Consider the following 13,207-nt stretch of genomic DNA (forward strand, 5'->3'; position numbering starts at 1 on the left):
TTGAAAGGTGACTTGAAGTAAATTGTGGCACTACTAACATTACAACATCATCTCAATTTTTCTTTGGAGTTAACACATAACATGGTGTCCCACTTCTTTGAAGTTTTGTTGAGCCACCTAATCGATTTGATCATAGGCGGCTAAGCCAAGGATCATCTTCTTCATTTTAGTGCACTGGAATTTGTTCAAAATATGGAGAAGGGTATTTTTTTATGTCGACTCCTTTATGGAGTTCTCCCTATTTACAAGGTAGCTTTGTCTATTTGGCATAAATCACCTTCAAAGGGAGCTCCATGATTTTGTGGTGTTGGTCCATACTCACTAACAATCCTGCACTTTGGCATGAACCTCACCTATTCCACATATTCTTTCCTGTGTGGGCTTGCTCATTTTTCATGGCTGCATGGATTCCTCCATGTTTTCTAGCTTTTTCTATTTGGCATAAATCACCTTCAAAGGCAGCTCCATGATTTTGTGGTGTTGGTCCATACTCACTAACAATCCTGCACTTTGGCATGAACCTCACCTATTCCACATATTCTTTCCTGTGTGGGCTTGCTCATTTTTCATGGCTGCATGGATTCCTCCATGTTTTCTACCTTCTTAAGTTCTATGTAGCTTCTTTCAAATGTCATTGCCTCTTCCATCATGGTATTACTTGCAAGGGGCTTCTTAATGCTTATGTGAATACCTCCTTCATTTTCCACTGACTGGAGTCTCTGTGGCATTGACTGCCTTGATGTGGGCATTCTTTTTTAAACTCCTCAAGCTCCATGTTCTCCTTGTGTGAGCTCCTCTACCTCCTTTCAACATGCAGCTTCTCCTTGCATATTGTGTCCTTTTTTTCTTGCATGGGCTGCTTCTCACTTTCATATTGGTCGGTTGCTCTTTTTTTTCTTTAATATCTTTATGGGCCCAATGTTTTTTTTTAGCAGGAGCTCTTTCTGCATCTTTTGGATACTAGTGATAGAATAATGCTTTGATACTACTAAAATCAACAAGCACGTGTGAAAATGCATCAGCTAAGAGTGGCATGTACTTCCTAAGGAACATGAAATCCATATAGACTGAATACCCAACAAGAAGCGACTGTGAAGGACCTATGTGCTTCTTAACAAATTCCAAAACCTATTACTTAGCATCCTTTTCTAGACATCTTCAACAAGTCCACTTGCACTATGGTGCTTTTGACACCATTCACTCATATTTTCCAAATATTTCTCAAGGCCATGTATTATTAGATCTGGACCCTCAACCATTTCAAAGAAAATTCCATCGGCAATGATACAAGCAATCTCCAAAATTTTTTCCTTCTCAACATCCAAACCTATCATTTCCAAGTCAATCCATATGAGAGGGCATCTAAGTGGCAGAGGGAATGAGTGTGGGGAAGTGTTCTTTCCATTCTTGTCCCTCTTCTCTGCAGATTCAAGTGACATGTTTGAGAAATTCCTAATTGTTCTATCCATTGAAACTACCCAAACCACTAGAGTCAAGGTGAGAGTGTGAACTATCAATAGTAGACAAATGGAACCAAAATTTCACATCATCTCGCCCTAACCCTCAATGGCTTCTTCTTCACAAAGCATGCCATCTCATGAGTTGACAAGTATATTCCTTCTAAGCTCTTACTTGAACCCCAGGTCTTCTTAGTCTCACTCTTACTAAGATTATAATGCTTATAAGGAAACCATTCATGTGTTAATGGTAGATTGCAAGTCTCACAAACTAATTTAAAAAATTCTAGTATCTCAGCTAGAGCATCATGATGGCTAGGATTATTTTCATGTTTTGACTCCTCGAGAAATGAAGATTTCGCTACAACTTACATGTCCATACCTTCACATTTCTATTCCATCTTATGCCATTAGTCAAGCCCCCAAAGTGTGTTTGACTAATTTTTATTTTTATTTCAAATGCCTAAACTGCAAAACTGACTCATTCACCCTTTGGCACTGATTTGAAACAAATTCGACCACTGAAAGCGAATTTGAAGCTCATTTTATATCTTTTTTGCAAACTATCAATTTTGCATCAGGAAGTCCTTTGACTAGCTTTAAAAACTGACTAGAACACTTGGTTGGGCTCTAAAAACTAGCACACTAATTATTTGTTCCACATACTCCTACCTTGTTGATTCTCATCTTATGATGAATTCACAGTCAAAAGATATTGACTGTCAAAGTTGCCTTCTTAGAATTGCTTGCAAGAAAACATGTCAGAAAATAATAAATTGTTTGGATTTGGCTATGAAAACAGGGTAAACTGACACTTGGGGAAACAAAAATTGGTACATTAGTTCATTTCCATGAGGAGAGTATTAATCTATGATTTGGGCTCATGGTGAGTAACTGTGCCCAAATGGCGAGTGGTCAAGGTGGGCTACTTGATATTTGCAGATTGGAAACAATGTTAGAAAATCATTTTTTGCAAATGGAATTGACCTGGAAAAGTGTGCAGATAGATTCGTCAAGTCTTGAAAATTGGCACACTTGAAGTATTTTTGGAGTACAACATAATGGTATAATTTGTTTGATCTTACCAATCATGGGATCAAAATTATGACATCATGAATAGAGGTTTCAACAAATCTACACTTCTTGACACCAGTAAAAAGTTACAACTTGCATTTGGAATCATGTTTGAAAATTGATTAAATGAATTTTTCATAAGCTCAAAATTGAAGCATAGCAAGTCTCTAACCTCTACAATGCAATGCAAAAGGAAATTTCCCATTTTGCTCAACTAGGTCAAAATTATAACAAGTCAAATAGGGCCTTCCAGAATTTTGTACAATTTGCAAATACTATTAAACAGACTTGAAACGACTCAAAATCTAAAAGATAGGTTCTTGGATATGTAAACCAAATACTCTTGAAGTGGTGAGTCATGAAAAATTAGCGGGTGTGAGATATTCACTTACAAACATGGCCTCCTATCACTATTTGACACAGGTGAAAATGTAGAATTGACAATTGCTCAAAACAAGACTTCACAAAATAACTCAGAATGACAATTTAAGTTCATGAAACAAGTGGATATGTTGAATGGAAGGTGTTAGAAACATTAAACACCTCTTAGGCCTCAAATGGGTAGCTAGGTACACATACGTCAAAAAAATATTTATGGACTTGATTTCTCAATGGTACTCAAAATTGAGGCTACAATTTTGAGCACCAATAGTGGCTCTATTTGGGGATGCATGTTCCTTGTAGGCATGGCAATGATTCACATCTCTAGAAGAAGCAGATCATTCTTGAAACAAAAAAACCTTCTCTCAAATAGCTTTATTGAAAATAAGAAACTACCACCTACTATGTACACACGATGACCACGGGTCATTGAACTTCAACATAATTTTTTACCTTTGTTATAAATTTGATTTTCATTTGCATTCTCATGAGGTAAACTAGAAACATCTCTCCTATTAGTTTCACCAATTAGATTAGCATAATGGAACAAATCACTTGGCAAAATGAAATCTACCCCTTCACTTTCATAGTGCATACAAAAACTAGCTTCACTTTTAACCACTTGCTCATTATGAAAGTTCTAATCAGCATGCTCAAACATATTAGACTCAAACCAAAAATCTTCTTCATTTAATGAATCATGCACACTATTAGTCTTGAATATGAAGATATCATATTCAACATGGGGGAAAAAGTCACACATGCCTTGAAAATATGCATCTTTAGGCATAACTGGATGGTACTCAAAGGAGCAATTAGGTTTATACTCACACATATCATCAATGTCATAGTTTGAAACTAATCTAGAATCTTCAAATGACTCTTTGAAATCAGCAGATGAATTAGTCATCTGATTAGAATGTTCATAATAAAACTCCTTACAAGGTGCATGCTGATTTTCAAAAATAACTTCACCCAACACCTTGTTATCAATCTCATATGATGCAATCTCATCATCATTTTCACTGTCACATCTAGAAGAACAATAATCTAATTTACTATAGTAGTAAGACAATGTATCATCATTAAACTCATTCTCAACTAAATCTAAAACTTCCATGTCTTCTTCAAACAATGGGTTGATAACTCCATGTAGTGATCCTTTTTGAACATCTTGACAAATTATAGGCTGATCATCATCAGGATCTTTATCATATAAAGTGTTAGTGTATACTTTAAAACCACTACCCATTTCATCTTCATGGGGATTTTTAGCATGTGAAGAAAAAACATAACTACATGAAGACTCACCATCTACTTCATACACGAAGCATGTAGAAAATATATCAAAATTGCTTTCATTGCCTTCATGAAGGTGATTCAAATGTCTTGCAAACCAATCATCTTTAGGTGCTAATGCATTAATCTCAAAATCATTTGTATGTTGATTACTACTGCATATATCTTCAAGATGTTCTTCTACACAACTAATCAATTTATCTCTATAAACAATATTTTTATCCTCATATTGTGTAGACAACTCATCTTCATACCTTTCAACCTCAAGCTGATTCACATAAATCTGAATTAGAAATTCACTTTCAGATTTAAGAAAAGAACTCATATCTCTACTAGCATAAGAGTGACAACTTTCATCATTTCTTTCTTCTTCCCAATTTGCATCTGATTCATGTGAAGACAAACATGTACTAGCACTGTCCTCTTCTTGACTCAAGTAACAACTCTCATCATTGTCTTCACATGATGCTTCTTCATAATATATTAGATCAACAAGTTCACCTTCATCACTTGAAAGATCACTTTTAGCTTCTTCTTCTGCATATTGAGATGAATATCCTTCAACTTCAAAGTTTACAACATTCTCAACAAGAGGCATACTATCAATAGGAGAAGAAACAACTGAATGTATTTCTTGCATATTTAACTGGTCAAGTGAAGTAATTTTTTCATCTATTGTTGTGATATTATAAACACATGCACTATTTTCAACAAGGAGAGAATCAACTCCTCTTTGCAACAAAGAATCTTCATCTACACATGTTTTTAATTATGAAACTTCAACAATATTATTTACAACAATAGGGGTACTTATTTTCTGATATGAAATTGAACACTCTTTATGACATTGATTCTTCCTTTGCACCTCATCTTGCTGACAAACATTCCTAGAGAAGTGACTTTGGGTTAAGCCATATTTTATGTTATTCTCAATCTCTATTGCCATCATGAATGCTTGATGCAAAGTCTTGGGCTCTTTATCTCTCAATAAGTAACTCATCTTCTTATCAAATGCACCAAGATAAACCACTAAACACACTTGATCATCTGGCTTATAATTTTCAAGAATTTCGTTCAAAACTTTTGCAAATCTAATATTAAATTCAAGAACTAACTCACTATTACTGATTTGAATTTTCAAGAACTTATTAAAATAATTAGAAATGCTTATTCTTTCCCCAAACTGCTTCATGAAGGCTGAAATTAATTCATCCCAAGATGAAATTGAGCATGTAGATAGAAAGGAAAATCAATCCCTAGCATCACCTTCTAGAGTTTGAACAAACAACTTCATATGCACATCTTCATGAGCAATCTTGAAATCACCAATAAAATCACTAAATATTTGAACATGATGATTGGTTGAGTTTTCATGGTTCCCATTGAACTTAGGTAAATACTTTCTGAGGTTATATGGCATAGGGTTCAAGAAACCATGAATGTCATTGAAATTTAATGGCATATATCTCTTGGTAGAAAAAGATCTTGAAATTTCATTGATAGTTTGCATACTAGATGAAAGGAAACTTGACATTTCTCACAAACTTAAAACTCATTCACCAATAATAAATCTTAGATTCACAACTTGTAGTGGATCTATACAACCTTCTACCAAATAAATCTCTTCAAATACAATTTACAAACTTTATACAAGAAGCTGACACTCAATCAAATGAACTGTATGAAACTTATCAAACTATTCTCCTCCTCTTAGTGCTGAAAATACCACTTGATGGAGAACACATATGTAGAACTTATTTTCATGGAAAAGGAATCACGTGAAAGTGTAAAATACCTTTAGTGTTGTCGCATGAAAGCATTGATCTCAATTCTTCACACCACTAATTAAATCCTTGTAGAGCTGCCATCTCCTTGAACAGAAAAAAGTGAAATCACAACTGTGACTCATTTCAACATTTGAATTTATTATAATAGTAGATCAACACAACACTTTAAAACTCATTAGTCAAGAACTCACATATCCTCTCTTCTTCCTTACAACTTATCATCAACTTTTAGATCTACACAATTCAGTTGAAATGTTCTAAAAACATTTAGATGTAACCAATCTACACTACTGCAAAGATTTATTAGAGAGTTACCACTCACAATTGTGAGAAAGATTTAAGACATGATTTGTAGTGTGACAAATCTGAATTGAACTTTCAACTTATGGGATTTGCAAATCTTTAAACATTTCAAAGAGAGAAACTATTTTTGATCAATTCTGACTCTAAGATTACAACACTACTTTGAAAACAACAACTGGTTGAGTTGACTAAAGATGAACACTCTTAAAAACACAATTTGCATTCAACCTCAAAGCTGCTACTACAAATGGATAAAACATAACTGGGGTACACAAAACGTTGCATACAAAACTGAATATGCACAATATATAAGAGATTTCCAACTTATTATTAATGAATTCCTTCATAGATCCCCAGCATAGTCACCATTTTGTTGGTGTTTTAAAACATTTTTGGTTTCAAATTACCCCGATGAGAACTAGACATATCTAGGGGTAGCTAACTCCCATTTTGTTGGCTCCTGATTTAACAGAGTTTGAATAGCCAAGTATACAAGGCAAGAATACATCTATGGATAGCTATCTCCTATAATGGACACAGTTCACCAAGAACATAGGCCAACTATAAGGCTAGACCCTTCTTCTACTTTAGGCTTTGCAAAACCTAGGCAGGTGAACCTCTTATGATCTGATTATGTAACCAGTGCAATGAGCCTAATCAAGATCTATAATAATAGATTAAACCCCTAAATCTTCTATACTTAACCATGAAATCACAAGCATGAAATTGCTAATAACATAACTCATCAAACTAGTAAGCTAAGTGAGGGTTAAACTTTTTAGCTCTTCAATATGAAAAGGGAAAAAGCATTTGATTAATAATGTTGAATTCAACAACACCCCAAATATGCACCAGTAAGAACTAATGATCCTGTAGCTGATTAGTGCCTTATCTATTGGAAAATTCCATGAATCAATCACATACGTATGGATACCTGAGACATATTTGTATCTTTAGATATTTGATCTATCCATTCACCTTGTAAATAGACATCTATGTTCAATCTAAGTCTCATTCTTACTTGATATCCTCATCAATAAACTTGCAACCTTGTTGATTTCCTTGAATCATTTAGATAACTCATTGAATTATAAGAAAAAAAGAAACAACATATAGCCTTAAGGGACTGCAACTATGACCTAAGCTCTTTGTTCAGAGATCATAAAATATTGAAGATTATTGATAAAGGAGACAAGATTTAAGATGAAACTCGACACCTGTTGTTCTTTGTATTGATTTCCTTAAAATAATACATTCATATGCCTGAAATTAAAATATAGAAACACCTAAAAGATTTGAACTATCTATGTTTTCTTCATTACTGCTATTCATACAAGAGAAATTGCTAAAAGAATGGTGTCTCAGTAGTGAGTCAATTTTTTTCTCAAAATTGGAACCAACCCTTACAAAAAGAAAGAAAAATAATTATATAGAAGGAAAGAAATCTTGGATTTGGTTAAAATATGACAAGTGTCCCCTTAGAATTCTTTCCCAAGAAGTTGAAAAACCTCTCTCTATCCTCTCTCTGTAACCACAAATCAAATCCCCATCATTTTGGCTCTTAAAGACATAAAGAATCTTAGATATTTGGTGGAAAAGATAGTTGATTTTGATGCTCAATTTGAAACTAAAGGCAAAAGAAAAAATTAGTTATATGACCTCAATAGGTAAAATAAACTTTTCAAAATCATTTTTCTCCATACCCAAGATTCAACGAGCTCTCAGATCTTCCCTCTAACCAATTTCGATGCTCCATGATGAAATCTGCTCATTCTACTGAGAATGCCTTAGGAATAAAAAAATTTTTATAACTGGAACCAGTGAGCACCTACACAAATTCTAACCTCAGATTCAAAAAATTTAGATCATCCTAGTTCCAACAATATATTAGAGTGTATATTTTGGATAAATTTTTCCCTAGTTATGCACCTCTAAAAATCTAGGCTTTCGTTCATGACCTTCATAGCACTATATTGCATAATTTTTAACTTTTCAATAGTAAAAACTATAGAATAAAATCTAAAATTATTTTAAAAAGTTTAGACTTGACACATGAAACCTCTGAGAAGGAATAAAAAATATTTTTTTTATTTGAAACTTCTAAATTTTCACTTCCTTTTCAATCTAGGTCAAACCTAGTTTGACCAACCTTGACACATGTCATCACCAGATTGGCTCATTTCCTACACAACTAGTTCCACATCATCGTGCCACCTCAATGGTCACTATGTTGCCATGTTAACTAGTGTGCAACTTTCCTCTAGTGACATAATGATCATCATCAAATCTGCCACATGGCATGATCTAGTTGCCCAAGATTCCATGCCATCACATCACTGCTTACAAGAATTCATCACCATGTGTCTTTCAATGATTGGTTCTTGAGTTGCCACCTTAGGTGAGTCATTCACAACTTATTTTTGGTTGCCACTTGTCAAATGGTCATTTTGCCACATTGTTGTTGTCGAGTCTTAGATTTTTGAGGCCGAATTTATGATTTTTTGGCAAGTCACCATGTCACTTGCTAGAAAATCTTGCCATTTTTTGGTGGCAACATGGTGACCACTAGAAATTTCACTTTTTTAGAAAACATTTCTAGCTTTTCGAGTGACTTTTCTATTTACTCTTTTTTGCATGCTCATTTCAAAGTTCTCTTGGGTGCCTTCATCTGTCAATAGCTAAGTTGGGCCCACCACGCAAGCTATGGCTTGCAAAAACCTATTTTCTTGAAGACACTTAATTATTGTGTGTGGTAGCATTTAAAAAACAAAAGGAATACCCACTCGGCTAATGTGGGATAAACATTTTAGACTCAAAATTAGTAATCAATGTTGAGCTTTCTCCATTTGAATCATGTAATGATGATCCAACAATTTTTTTAACTTTCCCCTTGTGTATGTCAATGCAATGTTTGAAACAAACAATGCACTTTGTAGCTATCGCAATAGCCGATGATGTTTCTTAGTAAAGATAATGCTTTTCTTCTTTCTATTTGAGATTTTTAGTTGACTAGCGCGTGAATCTCCAAACTTACAAGCCTATAACCTATTTGCGTTCCCTACTTGAATCAATCCCATTGAAATCCGACTTGAAGTAAATTGTGACACTACCAACATTATAGCATCATCTCCTTTTGTCTTTGGAGTTAACGCATAACATGGTGTCCCACTTCTTTGAAGTTTTTTTGAGCCACCTAATCAATTTTATCATAGGTGGCTAACCCTAGGATCATCTTCTTCATTTTAGTGCACTAGAATCTATTCAAAATATGTAGAAGGGTGTTCCATTATGTCAGTTCCTTTATGGAGTTCTCCCTATTTAGAGGGTGGCTTCCTCCATTTGGCATGAATCACCTTCAAAGGTGGCTCCATGATTCTATGGTGTTGGTCCACACTCACTAGCAATCTTGCACTTTGGCGTGAACCTCCCCTGTTCCACGTATTCTCTCTTGTGTGGGCCTGCTCATCTTTCATGGCTGCATGGATTCCTCTATGTCTACTACTTTCTCAAGTTATATGTAGCCTCTTTAAAATGTCACTACCTCTTCCATCATGGTATTACTTGCAAGGGGCATCTTCATGCTTGTGTGAATACCTCCTTTACATGCCACTAACTGGACTCTTAATGGCATTGATTGCCTTGACGTGGGCATTCTTTTTAAAACTCTACAAGCTCCTTATTCTCCTTGTGTGAGCTCCTCTACCTCCTTTTAAAATGTGGCTTCTCGTTGCATACTATTCCCTTGGTTTTTTGTGTGGGCTACTTCTCACTTTCATATTCATGGGCTGCTCTTTTTTTTTTTCTTTAATATCTTTATAGACCCGATATGTTTTTTTAGCGAGAGTTGTTTTTGCATCTTTTGGATACCAGAGACAACATAGTGCCTTGATACTACTAAAATCAACAAGCACATGTGAAAATGCATCAGGTAAGAATGACATGTACTTCCTAAGGAACAAATCCATATAGACTAAATCCCCAACAAGAAGCGGCTATACAGGACCTGTGTGCTTCATAAAAAAATCCAAAACCTATTTCTCAACATCCTTTTCTATCACTTCACTTTTTCGGACATCTTCAACAAGTCCACTTGCACTATGATGCTCTTGACACCATTCACCCATATTTACCAAATATTCCTCAAGTTGATGTATTATTAGATCTGGACCCTTAACCATTTCAAAAAAAATTCCATTGGTAATGATACAAGAAATCTCCAAAATTTTGTCCTTCTCAACATCCAAACCTATCATTTCCAAGGAAATCCATACAAGAGGGCATCTAAGTGGTGGAGGGAATGAGTGTGAAGAAGTGTTCTTTCCATTCCTATCCCTCTTCTCTGTAGATTCAGGAAACACGTTTGAGAAATTCCTATTTGTTCTATCCATTGAAACTACCAAAACCACTAGAGTTGAGGTGAGTGTGTGAACTATCAATAGCAGACAACTAGAACCCAAATTTCACATCATCTCACCCCAACCCTCGAATGGCTTCTTCTTCACAAAGCATGCCATCTCATGAGTTAACAAGTATATTCCTTCTAAGATCTTACTTGAACCCCAGGTCTTCTTAGTCTCACTCTTACTAAGATTATAATGCTTGGAAGGAACTCGTGCCTATGCTAATGGTAGATTGTGAGTCTCAAAAAATATTTTTAAAACTTCTAGTATCTTAGCTAGAGCAACATGATGGTTGGGGTTATGTTCATGTTTTGACTCCTTAAGAAATGAAGATGTCGTTGCAACTTACATGTTCATACCTTCACATTTCTATTCAATCTAATGCCATTAGTCGGGCCCCCAAAGTGGGTCTAACTATTTTTTTTTCAAATGCCTACAAAACTGACTCATTCACCCTCTGGCACTGATTTGAAACAAATTTGATGACTGAAAGTGAATTTGAAGCTCATTTTACATCTTTTTTGCAACTATCAATTTTGCATCAGGAGGTCCTCTAACTGGCCTTAAAAATTGACTAGAACACCTGATTGGGCTTTGAAAATTGGTAGACTAATTCTTTTTTCTACATACTCCTACCCTATCAAATATTTTCTTATGATGAAGTCTCAGTCAAAAGATATTGACAGTCAAAGTTGCCTTCTCAAAATTGCCTGCAAGTAAACATGTCAGAAAACAATGAATTGTGTTCTGATTTGGCTTTGAAAACTAGTTAAACTGACACTTTGGAAAACAAAAACTGGGAAATTGGTTCATTGTCATGAGTAGAGTATAAATTTGTGATTTGGGCTTATGACAAATAACTGGACACAAATGGCAAGCGGTCAAAGTGGGCTACTCACATTTTGCAGACTAGAAATAATGTCAGAAAAAGATTTTTTTACAAATGGAATTGACCTCGAAAAGTGTGCAAACGGATTCTTCAAGGCTTTAAAATTGGCACACTTGAAGTATTTTTAGAGTACAACAAAATGGTACAATCTATTTGATCTTACCAATCAGGGGATCAAAGTAATGACATCAAGAACAAGGGTTCTTACAAATCTGCACTTCTTGACACCAGTAAAAAGTTGCAAGTTACGTTTGGAATCACGTTGAAAAACTTAGTAAATGGATTCATAATAAGCTCAAAATTGAAATGTATCAATTCTTTGACCTCTACAATGCAACACAAAAGGAAATTTCCCATTTTGGTCAATTGGGTCAAAATTATAACAAGTTATATAGGGCCTTCTAGAATTTTGCACAATTTGCAAATGCAAGAAAATAGTAAATGACCAACTTTGAGGGATTCAAAACCTAGTCAAACAGAATCAAAATGACTCAAAATCTAAAACATAGGTTCTTGGGTATGGATACTAAACACTTCCAAAGTAGTGAGTCATGAAATATTATTGGGTGTGAGAAATTCACTTGCAAATATGGCCTCCTGTCACTGTTTGACACAGGTGAAAATGCATAATTGACGATTGCTCAAAATAGGACTTCATGTAATGACTCAGAATGATAATTTAAACTCATGAAATGAGTGGATATGATGAATGGAAGGTGTTAGAAACATTAAACACCTCTTAGGCCTCAAATGGATAGTTGAGTACATGTACATCAAAAAGCATTTATGGACTTAATTTCTCAATGGTACTCAAAATCGGGGCTACAATTTTGAGCACCAACATAATGTATTGTTTCATATCCAATAAACTATGAAGTAAGTAATGATGTGAGTAAAGAGAGAAGAAGTGTGAAGTGAAAAGGCTACAAGCAATTTAAGGAGCATAAAATATTTATCTATTACATCAAGGTGATCTTTACATTTCAAAGGAATCTCAACTAGCAAATTACAGTTGTAGATCAGAGATCAACTATTAGTTCATCCAAACAAGTGGAATAGTTAAATCCTTTCACAAGGTAGACTTAACAGTCTTTTTCAAATCTCTTTACTAAGTGCATACTTCATTGTATGTTTTGTAAATCCTTTAACAAGGTGGACCTAGTAGTCTTTATTGCTCCTAACAGGGTAGATCATTAGAAGTGATCAATTATAAGCCTTAACCAACCAACTTTATACTATAGTACTAATGTTTGTGGATATCATCTCCACCCCAGTTTTATTTTATATTTGGAAGGTTTCTAGGTCACCATATCTTGTGTCAAGGCGTTATGAATGTTTTAATGTTTTCAATCTTTCATGCATGTAATTAGATCATAATATATATCAAGCATTAATTGGTGAAATAAAATAAAATTTTATTGGTTCTTGATTCACCCCTCCCCTCTCAGTACCCTAGCCTATCCTATATTTCCAAAAATTGGGATAAGAGCTTTGAGGTTCTCAGAGAAGAAGTTTAACAACTTGATAAAATATTAGAGGCAATGGACATATATAGGATAGATAAGGCTATTGGCAATGAAAAGCTAGATTTGGAATTGGCTATTAGGCAACTAAAGA

The 13,207-nt window shown here is 34.6% G+C and overlaps 2 pseudogenes; both read right to left on the reverse strand.

Annotated features, from left to right (window-relative positions):
* Window positions 1–696: 696 nt before the first annotated feature.
* Window positions 697–1,469, reverse strand: LOC149580170 (oligoribonuclease pseudogene; annotated as a pseudogene).
* Window positions 1,470–10,035: 8,566 nt separating this feature from the next.
* On the reverse strand, window positions 10,036–10,689 carry LOC149580171 (oligoribonuclease pseudogene; annotated as a pseudogene).
* Between the last annotated feature and the right edge of the window lie 2,518 nt (window positions 10,690–13,207).

The sequence above is a fragment of the Cupressus sempervirens genome, chromosome 1 (genome assembly GCF_028749045.1).
Source record: "Cupressus sempervirens isolate cs-2001-9-10 chromosome 1, ASM2874904v1, whole genome shotgun sequence".
NCBI classification, from domain to species: domain Eukaryota; kingdom Viridiplantae; phylum Streptophyta; class Pinopsida; order Cupressales; family Cupressaceae; genus Cupressus; species Cupressus sempervirens.